Source organism: Alligator mississippiensis, chromosome 1 (assembly GCF_030867095.1).
Source record: "Alligator mississippiensis isolate rAllMis1 chromosome 1, rAllMis1, whole genome shotgun sequence".
Taxonomy (NCBI): domain Eukaryota; kingdom Metazoa; phylum Chordata; order Crocodylia; family Alligatoridae; genus Alligator; species Alligator mississippiensis.
Genome location: NC_081824.1, coordinates 42,889,195 through 42,917,167, shown reverse-complemented (window position 1 = coordinate 42,917,167; position 27,973 = coordinate 42,889,195).

Here is a 27,973-nt window from a genome sequence, read left to right as displayed (position 1 = left end):
AAGTGAACGTGGTGGGCTAGTATTATATATTAAATATGTAATAGATTATAAAGAAATTAAAAGAATAAAATAGATAGAATCCACTTGAGTCAAAAATAACTTGGGGGTAGTTAGTAAAAGATTCCTGGGTAGTGCTAGGAATCTGTTATGGATCTCCCAGGGACAGATATACATAGGGTTAGAGATTGCTGTGGAAGTTACGTAGAGAAATACTTAGCTTGCTGATGTAGATGGGGGAACAGATTCTATTAATAACGGTGTAATGACTATGAGTGCAATATTTCTGTATTGTTTTCACAATTATTTGTAATAATTGTTACACAATTGTAACATAGTTGTTTTCTGTTTGTAATAATATTGTAGTTTACCTTATTAGCTTCTGCATACAGAATGAAAGATTAAGTACCAGGGCTGGCTATGTGGCTACAACTTGGACCCAAGCTGAAGCAACAGCCCTTTCCATCAGCCTGCTCTATGAACAGTCCTTCTGCTAATGTTTAAACTGACCAGGAAAAAAAGTTTTGTTGTATGCAAAAATCTGAGGATATAACATATGTGAAATTTATAGCCAGGCTTAAGAAATATATCCTGAAGTTGAGAAAAGGTACTAGTTCCTATGCTGCAGAGAAGATAAGTGACTTGATGTGATCTGGACAATAGACCTGAGATTGAGAAAAAGCCAGTATCCCAGAAGTGTGTCCAGACAGAAACTCCCTGCTAGGGAGAGGCAGGCAAGCCCGAATCCAAAGGGACTGATCTGGGAAGCTAACTCTAGAGAGAAATAAGATGTCTGTCATTTTTGTAAAGATCTGGGTCACAAAATGGTAAACTGTGCCAAGCTGGAATTCATGAGATATGCCCAGGACCCAAAAAGACTTAAAATAGGTATTGGGGAAGAAACACACTATGGACCACGGGACATTGATACTCTTCCTGAAGCCCAGCAGGGAGACCTCCCTGCTTGGGCTCTGAGCTCAACCCCACGTGCCTCAGCATACAGGTCTCACAAGGTGCTTTTAGAGGCATCCACAGAATGCAGTTTGGATCTTGTCTCTGTGGAGGTGGATGGGATCTTTGGAACACTGGGGTTGAGATCTTAGGTCCACTGAAGGGTAGTGAACACCAACAAGTTTATCCCCAGCCAATTTGTGTGAGGACAGGGGTGCCAAGAAAGGCTTGTTTCTTGTTGCAGGGGTAACAAAAAGGCATGAAGAGGGAACCTGCTGTAAATAGTTCAGGGGTAACAAGAAAAGCTTCAGAGATATTGAGGTGATTGACTGGGGTCACCTGGTGTGATATTAGGGACTGATCTGAGGAAAAGGCCTAGTGACACCCACAATGTATTAGTCCTTACTAGGAGTCAAAGCCAAAAAGTAAAAGCCTCATACTTTCCAGAGGGTGAGAGTATCTCTAGACTTAATGATGGAAGACTGGGAGGGGAAAAAATCCTTCCAGAGGAAGAATCAGTGTTGGATTTTGTACTGCCCCAGGCACAGAGACACCCATGGTCCTTCTGAAGTGAAACCTGCCCCCCAGGAAGTGAAAACCACGGACATGCTGCTGCAGATGCTTTGTCATGAAAATGGAAAGGGGGGGGGGGAGACGAGAGGAAAGGGTGGCGAAGGCTTGAACTTCCCAAAACTACTGGTTACAGTGATGCTACTCAATGAATTTATAAAGTAGAGAGAGATGTGATGGACTGTGGAGCTTACTGTGATATTTCTGTGTTAACCGTTTTCCTTTTCCATAGTATGACTCAGTTTACTGCATTAGCTTGTGCACAGCAAATGAAGTGTTAAGTGCCAGGGCTGGCTACCTGCAGGAAGAAACAAGACAGACCTATAGCATCCACAGAGTCTTAAATCACTTTGTTGACATATCAACCAAGGTAATATGCCCAACCCCTAGGTGTCAGGAGGAGATAAATATGACAATGGGAGAGCAGGTTGGAAACAGAGCAGCCTGGCAGCTCCTGGCCAGAAGAGTCTGGGGAATAAGGCAAGTAGAGGAACTCTGTGAAGATGAAAAGCCTGACAAGAGAACATCTGGGTGTTTGGGGGTGCTCAGGGCTGTGTGGGCTGTCCTGGGGACAGAGGAACTGCTTAACCCATTCGAAAGGGGCAGAGAACTTCTGGCTGGATAGCTTGGCCCCAATAGATACCTTTACTGAAAAGGCTGTCTGATGTACTGCTTGGAACTGTGGACTTCACTCTGTTTCCCCACCAACAGGAGGTGAAGCCCTTCTCTCAGGAGTGGAATGGGATGTTAGCTCCTCTCATAAGAGGCATGGAGAACCCAATGAAAAACTGAAAGACCAGGGTCTCAGAGTGGGAAGGAGCCTGGGCTTCCCCTTGGTCTAGAAGCCAAGAATGGACTGGCTTCAGGAGACTCCCTCAGAGATCAGACAAGGACTGCAGTGGTCCCAAGCATGTGGCATTCCCCTCCCCACCCTGAAAGACACTCTGAGAAAAATGGTAAAACCCAAATATTCTTGGATGTGATAGCCAACAGATTTCTTCACCAAATAGTCACTGAAACAAGAAAAGGTAATGCTATTTTGAATTTCATATGGAAAGAGGAAATCCCATGGGTAGAAAATAAGCCTGGATCAAGTTGGTTCAATTTAAATGATTAAAAGGAAGGATAAACAAAATTAGATCTACAATGAATGTTCTTGATTTCAAAAGGACACATTTCATAATCTAAGATGTCTAGTTAGGGAAATCAACTGGACTGCAGAGTCAATGGACTTTAATGAAGACAAACCTATGACTTCTTCAGTCAAAAGTGGAAAAACAATCTCATATTTGGCAGGGGGGGTGACTTAGAGGAAGGGACTGCAGACATCAGTGGTTGAAAAACCACCTTTAAAAGAAATTTGGGAATAAATAAGCAGAAAACTTAGAAGGAACAAAAAAAAAGGGGGACTGATCAGATAGGAAAGCTCTGTCTTACAGAGAAATGTATGAATACAGCAAGAATTTTCCAAAGTCAAGGTGAATTAGACATAACAAAGGCTATTATAGCAAATATTAAAAGGTACTTCAGCCATACAAGAAATAAAAAAGTAAGGTGTTATGCTATGAAGGGGGGGTAGAGAGTAAAAGTAATGTAAGCATGGTCCAAAACCAAAATGAATACAGTGTCTCAGTTTTCAACAGTTGATGACATTGAACATAGAGACACAGGTAAGGATAGCTAGTGGGAATAAGTGCACAGAAAGGGAAATTGCCACAGGCTAAGCGGAAGAAAAAGTAAAATTTAATGCACTCAGGTCAAGTGACCAATCTCTATACCAGAATTCTTAAAGTAATAATACATGAAACTACAGATCCCACAGTACATATATCAACTCAGAAATGGCACCATATGACTGAAGAATAGCAAAAGTAATTTAATGTATTAAGCGGGAAAGTACGCTAGGTAAGTAAGACCTCGGGATTATAAAATGTTTCAGAACAACTTTTGAGGAAGACTAATAAAGACATGATATTAAATAGAAGATGGGATAAACTGTAATGTTGCTTTACCAAAAGTAGATTGTGCTAGGCCAGTTCAATAATTTTATTTTTAGACAAAGGCAATGTTAGATATCATTCATCTGGAATTTAGTAAACTTAGTAAAAACTTTTATCATTTGATATAATACTACATGTGCATTTTTAATTAAAATTAAGAAGGTGAGGATTAGTACGGGAATTATAATATAGGTAAGGAACTAGATTTGTAGGAGACAAAAACAGATGATGTTGAAGAGACCTGCAAGAGGTTACTACAGAAGTTCCTCAAGGATCTGTCTTAGGACAAATCTTGTTTGTTTACATTAATGGTCTGGGCATGAAAAGTATAGATATGCAGATGCAGTCTTCTGGTGACACAAAGCTAAGCAGCATCAATACAGAGGAAGGTAAGAATGTCATATAGACAGAAGTGGATGACCTTGAGGACTAGAATAATACAAACTGGATGAAATTTAATAATACAAATTGCAAGGTTCTGCATATAGGGATTAATAGATAGAATTTGGGTTAAAAACTGGGAGTTGGAAATGGTTGAGGATGACTTATTAGGCATAGAATTACTATAAGGGATCAATGTGATAGAGCTGTGAAAAAATGGTAAATGTGGTCCTAAAAATATATGAAGAATGGGAATTTCCTTTTCATATTCCAATTTAATGAAGTATTAAGACCACTTCAGAAGCACTCATTTGGAATACTGTATTTACTTCTGGTCACCCATGATCGGAAAGAAGAATTTAAACTGGAACAGTTATGGAGAAAACTCACTAGGATAATTATGGCATTGTAGGAGAGGAGCTTGGCTCATTTTGCATAGCAAAATAAAGACTGACAAAGGGTATGACTGCTTTCTCTAGAAAAAGAGTGTCCTCCTGAGACAACAGCAAGCACCAGGAAGCTAAAACTGTTTTAGCTAAAAGGTCTATCCTGGCACAAGAACAAATTTTTATAAACCAAATAAATTTAGGCCAGAAATTAGAAGATTGCTAGACATCAAGTTCTGGACACAAACCTTCCAAGAGGAACAGTAGAAACAAAAAAGCTAACTAGCTTTAAAATGGAGTTTGATCGGTTTATGAAAGATAGGAGAAATGTTTTTGTGATTTCAGGGGTCTGGATTTGATCTCAAGTGGTCCTTTCCAGTCCAGCATTCATTCTTCCTGAGATTACTGCAATAATAATTTTGAATTGGAAAGAGAACTGCTTCAGTAACTTTTCACTGTACATCTTCAGGCTCTGTATGTCATTTGTCTTACACTGTCAACTCTTGAAGGAAATGGACATTTTTTTGCATTTATATAATACCTAACTCTTACAGCAGGACCACAAAACTTTTTTTCTACAGACAGCAGAGCAGAGTACAACATAAGCACTAAAGTGATAATGTTATGTAAAGATTCTAACTACTACAGACAACATACAAGAACCTAGATGCAACATTTGTGTAAAAAATGTTATTTTCCAATCACAGGACCATTTTCCCAATATACTGTGGCACTTCTGACCATGCCTATTTTTGCTGACAGAATCTAAAATAACCAGAAGGTACAGCAAACGGAGTATTTATTCTGCCCATATTAAAAAAAAACAGTGAAGGGACCAAAGTTGTAAATGAAGTTAGTATCTCAGTAGTGTGGCTATAAAAATCAGCATTTCAGGAATATTTTCTCACAGTAAAGGTGGAAGTAATATGGTAGGATTATAGGGCGTGAAGGGACCTCGCAAAGTGATCTCATCCAGCCACCTGCTCAAGGCAAAATCATCCCTGCCAAATGTCTGTCTAACCTTATCTTGAAAACTTCCAAGGATGAAGATTCCACAATTTCTCTAGCTAGCCTGCCTCAAAGCTTTACCACCCTCACTTAGGAAGTTTCTCATTGTGAGGGATCCAACCCTGTATCTAGAACCACCCAAGAATATTGCATTACATTCCTTAATACAGGAGTTTTCAAACTCTTATAAGGAGAGTACCCCTTCTGGTGGGTACTCCTCCTGGTGAGCACATGGCGGGGGGGTCCCCTGGTGGCTGGCCACCAAGCAAAGTGGGGTGTTCCCTCAGCGGCCAAACACAAAGTGGTGGTGGTGAAGCAGCGCACAGGTGGCATACAGCGGCAGCGCTTCCCAAGTACCCCCATTTCTCCACATACCCTCACTTCTCCCAAGTACCCCTACTTCTATGCCACCACATACCCCCTGGGGCAGGGGCAGGCAATTATTTTGAGCAGAGGACTGCTTACTGAGTTTTGGCAAGCCATCAAGGGCTGCATGACAGGCATCCAGGGGAAAATAAATATTAATTTTCTAAATTTTTAGGGGCTTCATGGGTCACACAGAATGGCCTGGTGGACTGTATCTGGCCCATGGGCTGAATTTTGCCCACCGCTGCCCTGCGGCCTTCCCAAGTACCCCCAGAAGTATGCATACTCCCGGCTGACAACCCCTGCCTTACTACATCTACAGGAATTGCTACTTACATTTCTAATAGTCCAAAGACTTCCTTCCCAGAACTTCCCCATTCACCTCTCCCTTTCTGGGGACAGAAGTTTTTCTGGAAGGCCTCTGAACCTTAGTGCCATGTGAAAATAAAGTCAAAGCTTGTATAGGAGGTCTTGGAGTCTTGGAAGTACTATGAAATGGCACTGCATGGATTTCGTTTGGCTCAGCCTGTCTCATGCAGGTTTGGAGGCATGGAGGATGAGTAAAAATCCAGGGAACCTGACATAGGATACTCTAAGGAACATGTTCATCAGTTTCCTTTTACCATGATATTGACACAGCAATGCAGTAACTGGCAAGGTGCAGTTTTACATCTTACCCACAACAAGGGGTCACCTCCACCCCGTAGCCCCTGCCCTTACCTCCTAACTATGGCCAGAGCATCCTCTCAGCCTGACATTACCTCCTTCCTTCTAGCAGCAAACTGCAGGCCAGTTTATATCTCTGGGTCCAAAATGGCTGCCCTCATCAGGCACTTGGCTGCTGCCTGTTTTCTGCCCTTAAAGTGGCAAGCACCAAAGGTGCCCTGTCACAGCTATCCTTCAGAATACTGCCTTCTGCTAGCCTGTCTGTAATGGAGTCTTTGATAATTTTCTCCAGGATATTACCAGGGATTGAGGTCAAACTGACTGGCTGGCCTGTCATTTCCCAGGTCCTCCATTCTCCCTTTCTTAAAGGCTCCACATTGGCTTTCTTCCAGTCTTCTGGGGCCTCTCCCAAGTGCCACGAGTTTTCAAATAACTTTGCCATCAGTCACGTGATGACATTGTCCAGTTTTTTTAGCACCCTGGGGTGTAGTTCATCTGGTCCTGCTGACTTGTAGATATTTGGCCTTTGTAGGTGCTACCCCACAAGATCTATGCCAACTATGCAGGGAGGGGGGGTCAACCCCACCAGGTTCATCCTGTATCCTGTCAAGCAGGCTAACACCCTTGGACTGGTGAAATACTGATGTGAAGTATTCATTCAGGAGTTTGGATTTGTCCTGAGTGTTAGTTATCAGCCGTCCCATTCCATTCAGCAGGATCCCTATGTTTCCCTTATTTTTTTCCAACTCCCTACATATATAAAGAAGGACTTTTTGTTGTCCTTGATTATGGTTTCCAATCTGTATTCAGTTTGTGATTTGCTGTCCTGATATGCTCCCTATAGGTGTGGGCTGTTTCCAAGTACTCCTCTTTGGAAGTTATTCCTGACTTCCATCCTTTGTAGGCTTCTCATTTTAATTTCAGGAGGTCCATGACTTCCCTGTTAAGCCAAGGGGGTCTCCCAGCCATTTGGCTGTCTTTCTTATGAAAGGGACTAGACTTCCTTTGAGATTTTACAATTGCTTGCTTGAGAAATGACCACTCTTCTTGTACCCCCTTCCTCATTGGACCATGGTCCCGCATGCCTCACCAATCAATCCCCTAAACTTGTGAAAGTCAGATTACCTAAAATCAAGAATCTCTACCCTACTGGCCAATTTTCCTGACTTACAGGGGAAGGAGAAAGCAATCATCTCATGGTCACTGTCGCCCAGTTTCCCTTTGATCCTCAGGTTGCTCTGACCATCCCCTTTGGCCAGAACCAAATCTAGAAGTGTCTTGCCCTGGTCAGCCCATAGACTTCTAGTGTTAGATAGAGCTCCTCAGCACAAGTAAGGAAGCTTTGTGAGCAATCGGATCTAGTTGAGTGCTCATCCCATGAGATGTCTGGGTAGTTGAAGGCACCCATGATGACCATGCTCTGAAAGCATGCAGACTCTGACAGTTCTCCAGAGTATTTCTGGTCAAGCTGTTCCTCTTGGTTTAGAGGTCTTTAATAAACTCCTACAGTCAAATCCCTTTCCCTATGCTCTCCCCGTATCTTGACCCAGAAGGTCTCAAGTCACCCTTCTTTGTTTCCAATCTTTGCTTCTAGGGAGGTATAACATTCCTTCACATAGAAAGCAACCCCACTACCCTTCTTCCCAACACAATCCCTCCTATACAGTTCCCTCCTATACAAGTCCAGTCATAGATGGAGTCCCACCAGGTTGCTGTGATCCCTATGTCATCATTGTTTGTTGGTTAGTAGGAGGGCCAGTTCCTCCTGCTTGTTTCCCACGCATCCGGTGTTAGTGTACAGGCATCTAAGCCTGCCATTGGAGGCCCTAGGTTTTCAGGCCACTTTGACATGTGAGCTAGTTTGACATACTAACAGAAATTTAAGGAGCTGTAGACCCTTTCTACTAATCTGGTAAACCATTATCCTACTCCTATCTATAGATAGTGAAATGAGAACTTTTAGTCCCATTATGGCTGTTAAATCTTACATAGAAAATTACATAGAATATTACATAGAAAATTATTAAACTGAACTTTGTAATAAACTTGATGAATAAGAATAATTTTGTAATCCAGATCCTAAATAATATACAAAATAGTCTCCCAAAAAGCTGTTGAAATGTACAATGTACCTTTTTTATGAATTATTTAAAGCTCATTGAAATAGTTTCAACAGGGCTTAGATATCCTTTCCCCACGTTGGTACTATAAATGTTTTGAGAGACTGGCTCAAAAGACTTATTTGTGCAGTGTATACTTAGCAATGAGCAAGGCATAAATAGGAAAGGGGGAGACAACTATTCTGAGAGCTTGCACACAGAGTTCCTGTTGCTAAGGAAACTGCTTCCTTTATCTGTACTTATTCCTATTACATATATCTCTTGGTCTGTCAGACAGTGCAGATCACAATATGGTGTCATATCAAAAGGGAAAAAAACATATTACAGAGTAATTGTTGTTTTTTTTTAATAACAGCCCATAGAGACTGTTTGAAAGTTGGATTTGCAACAAGCAGCTTGAAACCAGCAAGCAAACCTACAAGTGTGCAGCTAGCTACTATGTTTTACTATGTTTTTGTACAGATTCCTAACTTCCTAACCGGAGTTTATTTTTGAAGGTGTTCTGTTTAACTCAGTGGTTCTCAAACTTTTTAGGGTAACTTTTTTGAATATGGTGGCATCTAGGCTGAGAAGCACTACTGGTGCTGCCTCAGCTTACCTGAGTGCTTCTCAGCTGAGATCTGTTGCCTCCAGATTAAACTGCCCTGCATGCCTCCTGTACAGCCAGCCCAGGAAAGGCTGTGCCACATGCACATGCTACTCCTTTATTAGGGTTCTCTAATTATCCTAAAGCAGGCAGGAGCTGCCTTGTGCTATATAACCCTACCTTACAGCACCCTCTACACTCCTCTTGGAAACAGAAGTGAATGCCTCTTTCTGGATGGAGTATAAGGAGTGCCAGATCTGGAAGCACTGTACAACACAAGGCTGCCTGCTTTAGGCTCATTAGAGAACCCTAATTCAGGGAGAGTGCACAGGGAAGTTTTACCCTGGCATAACTGAGGGGACCAGAGCATCCTGTTTGAGAACCACTAGTTTGATTTCTGCTCTCTCTGTACTACACTTACACTGAAAAAAAATTGTATATATACACAAGAAAATACACAAGAAAACAGTTTTTGTACTATAATTATATGGGAGCTCTATTAATTTGACACATACGATTTATCATTACAAAAGGAAAATAATGTGCTTATTGTATAGCTGGAATGACCTAATTAGGGATGGTCCTGCTTTGAGCAGGGGGTTAGACTGGATGATCTCCTGAGGTCCCTTCCAACCTTCATTTTCTATGATTCTATATCTTATGTCCTACATTAGTATATTTCTAAAAAAATCCAGATCCTTCTGCATTTATAATTCTGCCACAGAAAACAGACACATGTCCTGTCTTGGTATGTTCATATTCATGGACAGATGAAGTCATTCTCTGGAAGGCGTCAATGGCATTAAGCATGTCCTTTAAATAAATAACATGCTACAGTGCAGTGCCAAGGAAATGAGGTTTTTCAAACCCTAAAAAGAAAGCAGGTTGCTCAAGCTCTAACAAAAGGAGAAAATAAAGGAATGGTACAGCATCAGTGTGAAACCTACCTAAAAACGTGTTTCCATCTGTATTGAATTATAGTTCATCTTTTCTTACATTCTCTTCATTATTGAGTTAATAGCTATATATAGATAAAGGCATAGTTCTTGCCCAAATAGATTACAGTCTATACCAGACCCAGACTCTATCTGTTGCATAGACTGGAGATTTAAATATGTAGTGGCTAGCGACTTAGAAAACAAAATCAAACAATCCTCAGGTACAGGGCTGTGAGCAGCAGCAGCATTCCCTGTGATGACCCCACTGAAAGCCCCACAGCTCACAAGTGTACATTGTGCATTAGATCCTATGGCACCCTTACCTGCACGTGTAGAGGGGCCTTAGGAAGGAACAATCTTATTATCTCCATATGTCTATCTACCTATATTACAGGGGACATGTGTACTCAGCCTGTGCGAATAAAGAAGTATTCAATTTGGGTTCAGATTCAGCCAATCCAGAAGACAGTGATTCAATTCAGTGATTTGAATTACTGTCCCCAGTCGATTCAGCCAAATCAGAATCAGAGACTCTAAGACGATTCAGAGCTTCAGATAGGCCAGGGAGAGGCAGGCACAGCCAGGTGGCTGCAGTTCTACTGCTGTGCCTTGCTTCTCCCCAGGCCCACCTGGGCCCAGCATCCCAGCTCTTTAAAAAAAAAAAATCCCTGCACTCAGCAGCTGCAGCAACGGAGATCAGTGCTTCTGAGGGTTTATGGAAGAGCCCTCCCATGCAGTGCAAGGCAGTGGAGGGCAGCAGGAATCACTCCCACCCACCTGGCACATGTGCAGGAGCTGCCCCATGACGTAGGTGCAGCGCGGCTCGGGAGGGCACCGTGTGCTGTCTGGGAGCTGGGGCTGCTGGGGCTGAGCGGTGCTGGGCTCTGGGTGACTGCTGGAGCTGCCCCAGTGTGCAGCACCCTGCTGAGTCACACCACATCCATGTGATGCATGGCCCCAGAACCCCCACAGCCCCTGCTGCAGTGGTGAGCACGGAGCTTTTTTTTTTTTTTTTTGATTCCTGGACTGCTGGACCTGGGCGGAGGGAGGGGGGCAATCAGGGAATAGGGGCTGCATGGGGGTCTCTTCCATGAGTCCCTAGAGGCTCTGCCAGAGTGCATGCCAGAGGCTGCTGCCAGAGTCTGTGAGTGTGGGGCTTTTTTTTTTTTAAAGTACCAGGAGGTTGAGGCTAGGCAGGGCAGCCATGGGAGTTTCTCCCATTGCTTTTCTGGCTGTGCCTGCCTCTGCCCTGGTTGGGGGAGCCCCCATGGCTGCCCTGCCTGGCCTTATCCCCTGTCTGGGTCAGCCAGCATGGGGAGTCACAATGCAGGCACAGCTAGCTCCGGGTGGCAGCAGGACATAGCCCCCACTCCCAGTGCTGCTGTATCACTGCTTCCCAGCCAGCATAGGTCAGCATGGGATGCGGGTACATGCACGGGAGTGGGGGTTATGTCCTGCTGCCACATGTCCAGCCAGCATGGGATGGGGGCACGATGCAGGTGCAGCTCACTCTGGGTGGCAGCAAAGCATAGCCCCAACTCCCAGTGCTGCCACGCACACCTCAGCACTGGGAGTAGGAGCTCTGCCCTGCTGCTGCTTGTTAGCTGGTGTGGGAGGGGTGCTGGATGTGGGCATGGCAGTGCTGGGAGTGGGGACTATGCCCTACTATGCCCAGCTATGCTGGGAGTGGGGACTATGCCACTTGCCTCCTTCTGCCTGAAGCAAGCTGTGCCTGCATCCCACCATCCCCAACCCTAGCTGGACAAGTGGTAACAGGCAGAACCCCCACTCCCAGTGCTGTCGCTCCCACATCCTGCACCCGCCCCCCCACCCAACTTCCCAAGTAACGTGCCCCCGCCCTGGCTGGGCAGCTTGTCCCAGTCCCAGCTGCAGCCCCAATCCCTCCCTTCTCCATGCCCCTCCCCTCCCTACTTTCCCAATCCCAGCAGATTTTCCAGCTGGAGGCAGTTGTGTCAGTTGCCTGTTTAGTCTATGGCCAAATCTCCAAAGCGGCCAAATCATTTCTGAAGCTTTTCTGAAATGATTTGGATGCTTCAAATTGATTTGGAGCTTTTAATTGGTCTCCTGATTTGATTCAGATTCAGAGATTTGGTCCCCTAATTGGGCTGAATGTCCTCCAAATCAAATCAGCTACCGAAGCTTTGCACAGCCCTAATGTCTACGTGCTCAGTGATGCGCTTTTGCTACTGAGCATTGAGTTGCATACCTCTAATATGAGGAACTATGTAAAAATGCATTAGGATGCACAGTAGCAAAACTGAATGCCTTTTAGTGATGCTTAATGTGTAGTAGACTAATTCTACTTTGCATTATCATATTAGCACTGTTTTTTTATGTGACACTTTAATTTGCAGTAGAATAGGCTACTGCACATTAAAGCACGTGTAGTTGCACCCAGGATGTCCTCCATTACAGCTGATTACTTCTTAATGGATTGTGCTACCACTATTAGTATAGACTATATAACTAAGATTATTAATGTAAACATTTGTCAAAGAATATCAAGATATCCAGTGGTATGGGATCATTCAATTAAAGAATAGTTCTTGTACAACCTTCACTGCTACATTACCACTAAATCTTTCCTGTTCACCTGTGGTATTTGATGAGGCAAAATTGTCTGGAGAGACTTACAGCAGAAGTTAAAGTAACAGGACAGGAACTAAATATCATGGGCATATATCACTAATCACTGAAATATCTGAGTTCTGTATATTCAATTTTAAATTTGCTGGCCCAGACGGACAGGCAGAGATGCAAGAAAATTAGTGACATCCTGGAGCACAGCTCCACCACATTGAAGCTCTAATCCCTCCCCCCACCCCCCAACCTTAACCTTCAGAAACAATTTGCTATGAAGGTACAAGAGGTCCATTAGTCTTTTATTTTAATCAAGATGGTTTTTCAGCTATTAATAAATTTGAAACTTACGTTGTTTAAACTATCTGATGGATGTTAAGATGGTGGAACTATCTTTATCACCCTGTTTTGCCTTCACAACACAAAAAGTACAATTTCTAGATGACATGAAAAGCAAGTCTAAAAAGATTAGGTAGAGAATGCTTCTCTTAAAAAATAATTGCAAATGTATGGTTTTATGATGGGTGATAAGCTTATGTTAATTAACACTGTATTATACTGATTTTTTTAAGTGTAAGCATTGGTAACACATGACCATGGATTTTCACCCGTCTGGAGTACAATATTTGATGCCACACTGTTTAATGGAATCTGTATTTGAGTAGATAGACATATTTGCTTTTTCCTTGTCACTTATTTGTTTGTCAGCTAATTTCATTATTAGGAAAGGAAAAAAAGCCATAGTACCAGATGACCGGAATATGCCTTTCCCCTCAGATCTTCCAGCCCTTCCCTCCCCCTTCTATCCCAACTTACTTGGCTCCAGCTGCTTGCACCTACTCCCACCAAGCAGCCAACACTTGCATGAATGGATCCCAACTCAGGTTTAGAGGGCTTAAACTAGTCCCTATAAGCACTTGTTCAAACCATCCAATTCTGCCTCTCCTACTAGAAGAGAAACACATGCTTTCCCTTCCCTACACCATTTATACTGGGAGGAGCCATTTTACCCTCTGGCCATGTCCAGATGAGCATGGACATTTGGTTCCCCAAGGGGAAGTAGCAGTGGCACACTTTGTGCTGCTGCTACTTGTCCCAGGAGAACACCTGTGCCATGCACCCTCTGGCATCCAGCAGGTTATCTCAGGTGGGGTAGGGGAGACTAGGGCCAGAAACTTGGCTTAAGCAGCCTTAGCTGGGGTCTTAGGAGCTGGGGAGCTGGGGAAGCTGCAGTCATATCACCCCTGCAGCTTGGAGCCTGGCCAGCAGCTGGAGAATGGCTTTGGCCAGCCAGTCTTCAGTTTTGGGCAGCATGTGCTGCCTCCACATAGGCTGTCCAGTGTTTTTTCTGCACAGGTTTTTTTTACCCCTGGATCTCCAGGGGTCAATAACACCCCCCGCCCCATGCGGCAAGGTAGCAGCACAGGAAATGCTTGAATCTGCAATGTGTGGTGCTGCAGATAGGTCTGCAGTGCCACACACTGCACAGATATGCTCATCTGGACACAGCCTCTATGAGGGATATAGAATTTGTTCCTCAATAAAATAATTTGCAATGAAATTACCCATATAAATTTATGAACAGCCTATGTTCGTGACAAAACTATGAAAAAAACTATGAACTTAATTTTCAGTGAAGTTACCCTTACAAAACTATGAATAGTATTTCACTTTTCAGTCAGGCAACTTCAGTATTGGTAAGGGGTTCAGAGATTAAATGCGTATAAAAAAATTAGCAAACATCCTTTCATTGTTGTTAAGTCACAATATCAGACAACTCAGAAACAAAGAAAGAGGCAAATAAATTAAAGTTTTCACTTAGTCATATATATGACAGGCTAGCGAGTTGGGCGAGTTAGAGCAGATGAAGTTCAACATTGAGAAATTCAAAGTGCTCCATCTGGGACAAACAACCCCCTACACACCTACAGGCTTGGTGGCGCCAAACTGACCAGCACCACAAATAAAGGGGACATGGGGGTAATAATAGACCACAGTATGCATATAGGCTGGCAGTGCAGTGCTGTAGCCAGCAGGACAAACAATACTCTGGCATTCATCAATCAATGCATCTCCAGCAAAACCAAGGAAGTGATTCTCCTGCTTTACTCAGCACTGGTGAGACCACAGCTGGAGTACTGAGTCCAGTTCTGGGTGCCACACTTTAACAAGGATATGGACAAGCTTGAGAAAGTCCAGAGAAGGGCCATCCCTATGATCAGAGACTTGCATGGGAAGCCATACCAGGATAGGCTGAGGGACCTAGGACTCTTCAGCTTGAAAAAGAGAAAGCTGAGAGGGGACTTGGTAGCAGTTTACCGCTATATTAGGGGCATAGATCAAGGGCTCAGTGAACAACTGTTCACCAGAGCACCCTTGGAGAAAACCAGGAGTAATGTCCACAAACTCCTGGAAGACCATTTCAAGCTCAACATTAGGAAAAACTTCACAGTCGGGGTGTCCAGACAGTGGAATAAGCTCCCTTCAGAGGTGGTGCAATTGCCTACACTGGAAATCTTCAAAAGGAGACTGGACAATCACCATGGTGGGGTGACCTGAGCCCAGATGTCTTTCCCGCCTGGTGCAGGGGGCTGGACGCGATGATCTTCTGAGGTCCCTTCCAGCCTTACAATCTATGAATCTATGAATTTATGAATACCTGTGAGATATGGCTTCAGTCATCTTGCAGGTTCTATTGTTCCTTCCCACATCATTCCCTCTCACAACTCTCTTTCTCTTTGCCTCTGTCTTTCCTCTCTTCATTGTATTCTTCACTAACTACTAACAGTAATACTACTAGTGCAGGGTACAAAAAAAAGTTACCTTAACTAGGGATAATATTTCCACTGATCTTTATACTAATAATACAGTAGTATTCATAAATGTGAGGCACCACTCATTAGGTACAGGGCACCCATTGGAAAACAACCAGCTCTTAATTTTCACTTATTTTCTTACTATATAAAAATATTAAAACAATTATTTTATTGTAAAGAACTCAAAAAGCAGGTCAGAATGTCTTTCACACTATGGATTCCTATGAGAATTCTCTACATTTATCTTGTGAATCTTGTTTGCACACCTAACAGTGCTAACGTTATGTGGCACCCCATGACACCCCTGGCTGCAGTACTCTGGTTCAGAATCATTATTATAATAAGACAGTCTTATAATCTTAGCTAGTAATAATCCCAGCATTTAATAATTATGAGACATATCTGTTAAATCATGTGATTGGCTTAATCACATGATTTTTTAAAAAGACAATATTTAGTGTAGTCTTGATGTTATATTACTAGCACATGGTTTTTAACCTTGTATGTGCAATTGCAAGAGCTGGACTCTGTTTATAAATGAAAGATAAGATTTTTATATCACTTCAGAGCCTGGGTCTTTATGGAACACAGGGCATATCCACATGAGATGTATATTGGGTAGTAGCCTACTAACACTGCACAGTAGCATGCTAGTCGAAAACATACTAATACACTACTGTGCAGTGTTACTAGACTACTGCACAGTAAGGGTCACAAAAAACTGTACACCAGAGCTACTGCACAGTAACTGTAGTTACTACGCATTTAATTAGTACTTCATTAAGCAAGTAGTAAGCTAAATATGCAGTAACTACTGCGCATTAATGAACATGTGGATGCACCAACAGCATATCATGATAAAAACATGAAAGTAAACATATACTTTCCATTCCTAATTAACCCTCCCCCCACCCACACACACACAAATTACATGTACTCTAAATGTTTCATGTATTGTGTAGTGTTACATATCACTATTATCTATGAACTTGTGATAGGTAAGCAAAGTATTGTTTTTATTATTTATTAATGCTCTTTGGTTATAAATGCAACAGTTTGTAAAACTGACATTTCTTTATAATGGTATGTTGTGGTGATTGAATAGGATGATTGATCAGGGGTCGTCCCACACCAAGATACTTTTAATTGAATACTTAATAGTTTTCTTTTCCACTGAACACTGCACACCCACTGTTTTCTATTTTTAGTCTCTGTCTTTATTTCTAATGTCTTATCAGTGAAAGTTGAATGTGTTAACGTTCATGTCTTTCTCATGTCTGTCTTATGCTCTGTTTACAGGGAGAAAATTAAAACTTTTTTCTGTTGTTTTCTGATATTCTGTGGAAAGCAATACATGTAAACATTGGTATTTAAAATGTTAGCTGTAGATGAAGATGTTTATTTATATAAATAATAAATGAACGACTAATTAACTGGATCCCCAGGTTAGACACTTTAGTCACAACTGACAGTGCTTGAACAAGTATGTGGTGACACTTTAATTAAGTTTAAATATTAGAAGCAATCTACTACTACCAAGAAGTCAGTATATATGTTCTTTTAATAGATACAGATTTGCATCCAAGAAATTACAATATAACTCTTTGAAGTATAGGCTATTGTTTTACTGATTTGGCAGATATTCCCTAAGTGGCTATACTTATTGCAAGTTACTTATACACTAGGCAAATATATTTTACTGTTATTTTTTTCCTGAATGAAAATTGCCCATCCTCACACAAATTTAGCTAACTAGCTTTTTTCTGGGTTAAGGATAGGAGTAGGTGATAGACAAAGTAGGGAATTTGTTTGAAAAAAATGGTTTATTGAAAGCAAAACTTTTTTGTGTGTCTATATGTGTGGAAAGAAGCCCACTTCATAATTATTTTATCCAGAAAATATGAAAAAATTGTCAGCTGCATTCCTTTTTTGAAAAAAAATTGAATTTGTTAGTAAAAGCTAACTATATATTTTTTTTTAAAAAAAACAGAAGAGGTCAAAAAAAATAAATATACATCATCAAAATTAATTTCCTGCGTCATTTTGTTTCTTTTTATTTCTCCCCATTATGAACATTTTTGAGATTTGATATTTGTCCCATTTTCAGATTGATAAAAAATTCAAAAGCATCATCCTAGTTTGTTTAGTGCCAGTATAAAGACCCAGGGTTCATACACTATTAGTAAAAACCTCTTTCTGGCAACATCTTTCTTACCCCCAAAAGAATTTCTAAGACTTTGGAGAATTTCACCCCTAAAATAATAAAAGACTATTCTTTGTTGTGTTTAATTTTTATTAAAAAATGTGTAGCTGTTTCAAAGCCTTAAGTCTCCATTAGAGGTCACCATGTGGATTCTCTCTCTCCCTCTTTTAGGGCCCCTCTACACATACAGGTAAAGGTGCAATGGGCTTGAATACACGATCCATCCAATCACACCTCCTGCTATGCTACATGTGCATGGCAACAGGCATGTGTGTGTGGGTCATGCATTAGATCCCATCTTGCCTTATCAGCAGTGCAGAGGGAGCCTGGGATCAATCCCTGGCTCTCCCTGTACCGGCTTCCATGGCTGCAAGCCCTGCAGCTGACAGGGCTCACAGGAGGGGCAACAGGGAGAACACTGACACTGCTGTGAGCCTTGGAGATGCAGGGCTCACAGCAGTGGCAGCATTTCCTGAGCTACCCCTGCTGCAAGCCTCACAGTCGACCTGGATCGGGGGGCTTGAAGTGGTGGGAGGAGTGCTGGGAATGCTGCACCTCTGCATAGATTTCATAGATTTCATAGACTTCCTAGATTTCATAGACATTAGGGATGGAAGGGACCTGGCAAGATTATCATGTCCAGCCCCCTGCCCAAAGGGCAGGAAGTCAGCAGGGGTCAAATGACCCAGCAAAATAGGCATCCGAGTGTTTTTTGAAAGTATCCAGAGTAGGTACTTTCATCACCTCTGGGGGAAGTCTATTCCAGGCCCTGGGGACTCCGACAGTAATGTTTTTCCTTATGTCCAGCCTAAACTGGTCTTCCAGGAATTTGTGACAAGTGGATCTTGTCTTCCCATCGGGTGCTCTGGTAAACAGATATTCTCCCAGTTCCTGATGCATACCACTTGTGTACTTATAGGCTGCCACCGAGTCAACCCTGAGCCTACGCTTTTCCAGGCTGAAGAGGCCCATGTCTCTCAGCCTGTACTCATAAGGCCTGCTCTCTTGTCCTCTAATCATGCATGTGGCTCTCCTCTGGACTCTCTCAAGCTTTTCCATATCCTTTCTGAATTGTGGAGCCTAGAACTGGACACAGTATTCCAGCTGTGGTCTCACCAAGTCCGAGTAAGGTTGGAGAATGACTTCCTGGGACTTGCTTGAGATGCACTGATAGATGCAAACTAGAGTTTTGTTTGCTTTGCCAGCTGCAGCATCACATTGGTGGCTCACATTCATCTTGGGGTCAATCATGACCCCCAAGTCTCTTTTGGTCATGGTGCTAGTGAATGTAGCACTGCTGAGCCTATAAGTGTATTGTGGGGTTTTCCTCCAAAGATGAAGCACCTTGAATTTCTCCATGTTGAATGCTATCAGGTTTTGATCTGCCCATCTTGTAAGCCTGTCGAGGTCGGCCTGGATTGCCAGCCTATCCACTAGGGTGACCGCACATCCCCATAGCTTGGTGTCATCAGAGAACTTAACCAGTCCAATTCTGACACCAGAGTCCAGATCATTTATAAACACATGGAAGAGTACAGGTCCAAGAACGAAGCCCTGGGGATGCCAATGGTCACCATATGCCATGTTTATTTGGTTCAATCAACTATCACTCTCTGGGTTCGTCCATGGAGCCAGTTCCCCAGCCATTGGACCATGAAATTGTCAAGGCCACAATTCCCCGATTTTTCCATGAGGACATCATGGGACACCAAATCAAAGGCTTTCTTGAAGTCCAAAAATATGATATCCACCTCTTCTTTGTCCAGGAGATGCGGCACCTGGTCATAGAAGGAAATGAGATTGCTCAGACAGGACCTACACATAACAAAGCCGTGTTGGCTCTCTCTCAGACTGTTACCTACTGTTAGTCTATTGTTAATGGTTTCCTTTATGATTTTCTACAAGATCATTCCAGGGATTGAGGTCAAACTGATTGGCCTTTAATTCCCTGGATCTTCCTTCCTTCCTTTCTAGAAGATAGGCACTACATTGGCCCTCTTTCAATCGTCAGGCACCTCATCCAAACACCACAAGTTCTCAAATATCCTTGCTATTGGCCATGCTATGATGTCAGCCAGTTCCTTTAGCACTCTTGGATGCATTCTGTCTGGGCCAGCTGATTTGTGGATATCCAGCCTCTCAAGGTGTTCCCTCACAAGTTCAGCACCAATGACGGGTGCATGTTTGCCCTTCCCCTGGTGAACCTTCATCCTGTCAGGCAGGGTGATCCACTTGGGCTGATGGAAGACTGATGCAAAATAGTCGTTAAGGGGATTGGCTTTTTCCTGGGTGTCGGTTATCAGCTGCACCCAGATGCCTTATCAGCTGTGGAGCTTGCAGCAGGGGCAGTGGGGCTTACAACAGGGGCAGTAGGAAGAATGCTGCCACCACTATGAGCTTTGTCAGCTGCAGGGCTGGCAGTGAGTGCTGCATCCCTATGGCTGTGAGCCCCTCCATTGATGGGGCTCCCAGGCACAGGGGAGCACTTGGCCTCATTTTCAGTTAATGCCATGATTAGAACAAGATACAAATTTCTTCCCAGGTTATTTTTTCTGGAATAACTTTGTAACTCGTTGCATGTTTAATTACGCCATTCACTGGTTGAATGTATAGATATATTATAGTTTAAGGCATGATTACCTGGTTAATCATGCCTTAAGTGTAACATGTAGGGGAGACTTAGATTTGAGTTGGCATGGCCCAAAATGTCTCAGTAAAGGTGAGTTACTATGAAATTTCCAGCTGAATAAGTTAACATCAGCTCATTTTATGTTTGCCATTAGATAAGTGGAAGTATTGTAAGCATAGCTTTGAGAAAATTGTACTTGTTTTCTCCCATTGTAGTGCCATGTAACAGAACAACCCCTGTGGAGGCTAACAGTCCAGAACATTTTCTTAAGAGGAGAACACAATGCTTCTACATACATTTGCCATTCAAGACATTCCTTTATTCACCATGGTGGGCTACTGGCTTAAGAACAGTTGTAGAATAGATCCTGTCAGAACTGTTGTACTGTTGTGCATTTTTAATTTTTTTAAGGAAAAAAACATTTCAACTACAGAAAAAATGAAAAGAAAAACTCTGGTCACATGGATTGATCTTTCTACCTTTGTTTAAAATGTCTTTTAAAAAATAAAAAGATCATGTATGTGTTTTAGGGTGGGAGGGTTGTTTTTTTTTGTTTGTCTGTTTTGCTATAGCAGTCAGCAGAGGTCTGAATTCTATGTGCTATAATGACCAGAGGGCAATTTCTGCTCTTAGTTACACAGATACAAGTTTCATTGATTTCAAAGGGATTTGCACCATTATAATTAAGGATATAATTTGACCCCTGGACTTTAAATCAAAGTGTTCTCTCTCTCTCATATGCACACATACATGTACACATATGCACATCCTAACTTAGGTTACACAATTGCTGAATTCTTGTGGCATTTTCAATCACATGTTTTTCACTAGAAAAGTTGTTTATTTTTTGTGAACCATATAATATTTTCTGAAAAAATATCTTTCTAATCTTCAGACATTGTTCACTGAAGGCACTCATGCCATAATCAGGTTGCTATCATTAATATTTCATATGTTGTTCAGTTTCTGACTTACAAAAATATTTTGCCTTTCTCAAATGCATTATTCCCTTCTGAACAAGTTATATATTATACTATAGGCTATATTCTCCCATCAGTGAACATAATCTGTTCTTCAAAATAACTTAGAAAAGGAGATGGGGTGTCAGTCCTATAGTCTGAAAAATGGTTAATGCTTATACTATGCAAATGAAAGATGCTACTACCCAGTAATAAAGATTGTGTTTCTCAAAATTCTAGTCATATTCTCACACATCATGTTTTGCCATTAGTGTGTTTGAAATCACACTTTGTGAATATACCTTTTTTAACACTTGCTAATTCTGTAACTGGAGCTGGCTTCCAGTATGCTATACTAAGAAACAGACTCTTCAGGCACTTTCTGTATAATGCTATAAGCATTCAGGTAGCATCTTTACTAATCTTCATTGAAATCCACAACCCTTAGAATGCAAGTTAGTATTGCGTATATATCCAGCAATATGCTGTTATATGTGCCCATTTTGTAAATGTTCAGCACAGTACAATGCATTTTTTCATGCATTTGTTCATGATAAAGTCAAAAGTAACCTTCGTAAGCTCATGGGACTTCCTGCATAACATGGTCTATAGAACTTCATTTAATATTTCTAGTATCATGCCCATAACTTCCCATGCGAGCTATAGCATACCTTTAGGATAGCATCTAGGACAGCATCCAGTCTTGGTTTAAAGACACTCAGAGATGGAGTATCCCTCATTTCCCTGGTAAATTATTCCCTGGCTTAATTTACTCTCATTGTTAAAAACATGCTCTACCTTAATTTCAATCTGGTTTTGACTTTCATCAACTTCCAGCTGCCAGTTCTTATTAAATAAGATATATTATAAAAGATCTGGCAGCTGGAAGTTGATAAGGGGCAATGTCTCTGTTTTAAAGAAAAAGCCTAGGATAATGCCCTATTTATGGGTGGTTGTTAGAGCACTGGGCTGTGAAGTCAGAACAATGCAGTTTCAACTCCTCCCCCTCTTTTGGGTGGGCAGAATTAAAACTCAAATTTGGGTATTTGCATCCTGGGCAAGTTCTTTAATTATCAGCTCTTGAGACTAAAACATGGAAGAACCCTCCTTTCTCATTTTGTTTCTAGGACTTGCACTCAGGTACACACATAATAGAGTTGTATATATGTGCAGGACTGTGCCTAGGAAACAAAATCTCTACCTTCATGTTAGTGCCAATAATGGCACTTAGACAACTGAAAAACTGCCATTTGAATGAACAGAGGGAAATAGAATACCTCCCCTGTTTTTCAGTTTTGGTCTGCTGTGCCAGTTTGAGCATCCTTTCTGAGCACCTAACACACATTTTACCTTGTGGAAGTCTCTTTTATTCCTATTTTTTTTTTAGATATACTGATATATGACAGAACTGCTGCAATTAAGGTTCTGTCGAAGTTATCAAATAGGTGGTAGCAGCCATCTCCTTCTATTCATACACACCAATTTACATCTAAGTCAGAGGAGAGGCACTCTTATTTTACTGCATTTTATGCAAATGTGTTTGGATCATTTGGATTTAGAGGTATTTCATGTAATTCTGCCTGGCATAAAAAACACTTCAATAGCTTTGGGCAGCTTTAATCTCTCTACCTTGTTGGACGTCATAAATATATGAATCTACCTGGGAATGACAAACAATCAGCTGATTCCCTAGCTAGCCTACTTATTCCCCTTTCTCCCAGAAACACCTACTTCTGAGATGGAGAATAGAATGCAAATCGTACCATGGTTCACACAACTGCACTCCATTCTTGTTAGATTTTCCAGGCATCTGTAACCTTCCACTGAAGTCTGCACAAGCCTAGAATTAATCTGGCAACAGATTATGACAGCAATGTATTTATTTACATGTTTATTTTATTCATTGCTTTTATAAATCTGTCCAGCAAAAATGTGAAGAAAGAATATTTTAGAGTGTATATACAGCATTGTAAATTATATTGCCTCAAACCCAAATATGAAAGACCCAAATATAATAAAGACTGGGCACACAATGAGCCAGCTCAAGAACACAGCACAGGTTGATTTTAATGAAAAGTCCATGAGAAAAGATGCATTGTATAGTTATGTAGAAAGTCATGTATTATAAGTATTTTTTTCCTCTGGTTTTTGTGCCTGTTTAGTGTTAAAATTTCCAGTAGTGCATTTTCTGACCAGTCCTCTAATAAATCTTTAATATGCAGGGGATACACCAGCCCCTCATTTTTACCATATGGCCTTTTTTTGATCGGCAACAGATTAGAAACCTAATTCCAATAGTTTATCTTTACTGTTTGGAAAGGTAGATAAATTGAACATAAGTAATTAGTGTTGAGCCACATACTTCTTGTCTGCAGAGAACTTTAGTCTTATGACTACAATCTTTTGTCAGAATTGTACATTAACCTTCTCCATTCCATTCGTAGTTTAATTTTGTTCTAGCTTTAACAAGTAAATGATGACCTTATATTCACATAAGGGCAGTCTTGAAATATATATAGATATTGTGTTATGAATAATTTTATGCTAGGCTTTTAGTTTCAAAAACTACCCTTAAAAATTCAAATGAAGTTGAAAAGAGTCTTTTTAACTTTTCAACATTTCAATGTCAATTGAAGCAATTAAGCAAGGAAATTGGAAATTCAGAGTCAAAGGGCTTAATCCCATAGATTGATGAACACTTATGGAAAGAGATGTGGAAAAGCAAAGGCCTATGAAAGGCACTGGGGTTGTTTTCTGTGCCTATGTGGTTTTCTGCCACTAATATCACTGGCAGCAGAAGCAGGTCCACACTCTAGGGAAACAAAGTCAGCTCTTAGGAACAAGAGGGTGAGAAAGAGAAAAATATGGTGATGTGAGGTACCAATTAAAAATAAAAGCAATATAAAACAAATAGAGAGATAAAAGAAGATTGCAAACAATATAAAATAAAAGTGTGGAAAAAGGTAACAGAAGTAGAGACATCAGTGAAAAATTTAAGAGTATCAGAGTAAAGGACAATTGAAGCACATCTATAGGATGGCAGCAACCTGTCCCATCAATGCACCAGTCTCTAGGGTGCTGGACAGCAGCCAGTTGGGACAAGCCATTTCTGGAGATGGATCATAGTATACAAAATATCATTCAGGTATTTAATGTATTATGATGTTCTGGTGATATAATGGGTACTATAAGCAATCATGTTACATTCATTATGATTAAATAAAGGCAAAATAATCTTAAATGAGAACAGGTCAGTTCTACAACCCAATCTAGATCACTTGATAAAATGATCTCATTTGGATAATATGTGGTGTAATATTGTCAAATATGCTGTTATTATGTCAAAATAAAGGATAAAGGTAATCACCAGATTTAATTCTTTTAATAGATTACAAGTTTGGCTGATAAAAACATCAGTATAATGTACCTGGATTTTGTGATGTAATTAACTTAGCACCAAATATAAATCTGATTTAATACAATATCAGTCAAGAATATATTATACAGATTAATGACTACTTATCTTATTGATCTCTAGGAGCATCTACACAAGATGCTTAATGCCCATTGGACTAATTCTACTGCACATTAAGTGCATCTACATGTGCTGTATGGGGCCTTTGTTACTGTGCCATTTTTTAGTCCTTTGTTTTGGAAGTACTAAAGGGCAGTGCAGTAACAACCTGTACTGTGCCGTGCCAGCTGTCCATGGTTATTTTTTGACCATTACATTGCTGTAGCAATGTGCTATAATGAGGGAGCATGTTGCTACGGCAATGTTGCGACAACATTACAGATTTTGCCAAAGTACACTACAGCACTGTAGCATGTTGCCGTGGTGCCTTAGTGTCTTGTGTAGATGCGCCCGTTACTACAGCTAGCAAAAACCATGCTAATACGCAGCAGATTAATTCAATGGGCATTAAATGTCATAGAAAAAGCATTCATCTGTGCTAATGAGCAGTAGCACTGATTATGGTGCATTAAGTTAGTACCTGTTACTACAGGTACTAACTTAATGCACCATAATTATGAAGCATTAATGAACATGGAGATTCGCCCTCTAATAGCAGTTGACATTGGTTGTGGGTGTTTCTAGTGGACCAGGAGTAAGCCCATGGCTAATCAACGTTTTCATTAGTAATATGAAATAATTCCTTCAACCTCTCCTCATATGACTTGCCATCTAAGACCTTTATCATTTTTGTCACCTGCCTCTGGACCCTCTCTAACTTACAATTTTTTTTCTTTTTTTTTTTAATGTGGTGCTTAAAACTTTATGCACTACTATATGTGAGGCTTAACCAGTGCCAAATAAAAAGGCACTATCACTTCATATGTCTTGCATCCAATGAATTTATTAATGCATCCCAACACCATCACCCATTTTGTGTTTTTTGTTGTAGCTGTGTTGGTCTAAGGATGTTGTCCCCAAAGGACAGTGGGTACATGCCCGGTGCACTTCTGCCAATAAACACACAGGGGTGGAGGATCCAACTTAAACTTTATTTCTGCGCAGAAAGCGGTGCTTGGCAATCGTTCGCAAAGCAAGCACCCCCACCCAAGTGGGCATCAGCCTTATATAGCTACATGACAGGTTGAGCTTGCTGATGTGATGAATTGTGCAGCAAGCCCAGCAAGTAACCCCCCTTCCAACCCCCCCCCCCCCCAGGGATCTTGCTGATATAGCCTTTCCTTCTAGCAAGGCCAGCAATTAAGCAACTAGGCAACAAGCGAACTCCCTCAACCTAAACAACCTACTCTATGCCCTTGGTTAGATAAAATACTTTTTCAAAACATACAAAGCTGTTCCCAAAGTATAAAAAAACATAAAAGTTTCAAGGGTACTCATCAAATCCCCCCTTCAAGGCTATGGCCCTATGGAATAGGACCATAGTCCTCGACCATCTTTTTCATCGTCAGGAATTTCCTGGCTCCGTCCTGATTCTTTTGGATCGGATTTATAACTGATGATTTTACAAACATCACATGATTAACAGGGAAAGGAACTGATCTCTTGAATACATCACAACACACAGGTACACATTGTACTCCACAAAAAATCATCAAGAAAACACATATACTTCCTACAGTTAACAGGAAAATTTGTTTAAGCGAGAAAAAATTAGGAAGCCAAGAAGTAAGTCAAGAGAAATAGAACCCTTCCTCTTGCTTCATGTGGGACAGAACTTCTTTCAAGTTCTGCACTTTTGACTCTATCAACTTGGAATTATCTGTCAAATTGAAACAACACATTCCCTCGAACTCTTCACATCCGTGGTTATGCCTTAGCAACAGATAATCTATGGCTGCTCTATTTTGCAGAGTAGCTCCTCTTAGTTCTTTCATTTCAGTATTGAGGGCAGCTAGGGCCTGTGAAGTTATATTTAGGCCCTTTGCCAGGGCACAGGCCACCTTACTAAGCTGCCTCTCGGCGTCCACTACTAGGCCTAGCACCCCTACTATGGAAACTGCTAAGGACACTACCTCGGCCTTACTCAGGAGGTCTACGTCACTATCACAGGATTCCTCTAGCACATGCAAACCTCTCCGGTGACATTTACTAGAGGTCATAGGCATACCTGGTAGCCAAACAGTCAACCGGCCCAGAGCACAAGGGCCTCCTGTGGCATTGGTTGGGATATATGAATAGGCAGTCTTCCCACAAAGAAGGAACCACCCCCGGGGTAATACAACATGACCGTAGTTGCAAGATACATTAGTCACGTCTGAGCAATTGAAATTTTTTGTTTCTTTGGTTAGGCTCTTACAAGCTTTGGTACAGTTCACAAAATTGGCACAGTTGGTGTTACCAGGGGAGGTGACTGTCGACAAATCTATTTCAACGGTACTGACATTCCTTTCTGTGGTAATGGTTCCCCACATGGGGTAGTTAGTGTAATTGATTGGAACTCCTATTCCCTCAGATGCGAACCAAGTCTGATTCCAGAGTGCTTCCAATGGAGTGGGCACCCCTATAAGGCATGACGTGAAAATATCCTCAACCGATGTTCCTCCCGCCAAACAAAAATGAGTGACATTTAATACGTCCTTTGCCAAATAAACCCACACATTTTGACTCTTTTCGAACCTTTGATGCACCAACCCCTTAGACCCTAGAAACATTACACCTATGCAAGAACTACTGTCCACATGGTTGACGTTTAAACAGAAATTTAAGTCCTTCTACTGGCTCTGCTGTCCAACGGTGTCCGTTTGTGTCGGCTTCTGGTGCGACACTCTCAGCAATTTCTCCCGCAGGTAGTGCTTCTGGTGCGGCCTTCACCCGAGTGTAGTGTATCCACGGTTTTACCCCCTGAACCTTTACTGCAGCGTGAGTGGTGAGAATCACCCTTCCACCGGGGCTGAAGTGGCTCGTCTTTCCACATTTGGACCAGCACCTCATCTCTGATCTGGAACTTATGGACTGGTGTATCTAAGGGGAGTGGAAGTCGCTCCTGGACATACCTGTGGAGAGAAGACAATACAGCAGAAAAAGAATACAAATAATCTTTTACCCAGCCTTCCCCTTTTACATGCATTTGACTCCCATGCATCACCACTGGATTCTTAGGATATGACTTGCCATACATTAATTCAAATAGACTAACTCCCAATTTAGCTCTAGGGGCTATGCGCACTCTAAGCAAGGCAAGAGGCAGAGCTTCGGGCCATTTCAACTGAGTCTCTTGGCAAAGTTTAACCAGTTGTCTTTTCAGAGTCTGATTCATTCGTTCCACCTGTCCACTTGACTGCGGTCTCCATGTTGTGTGAAGGTCCCATTGTATCCCCAGAG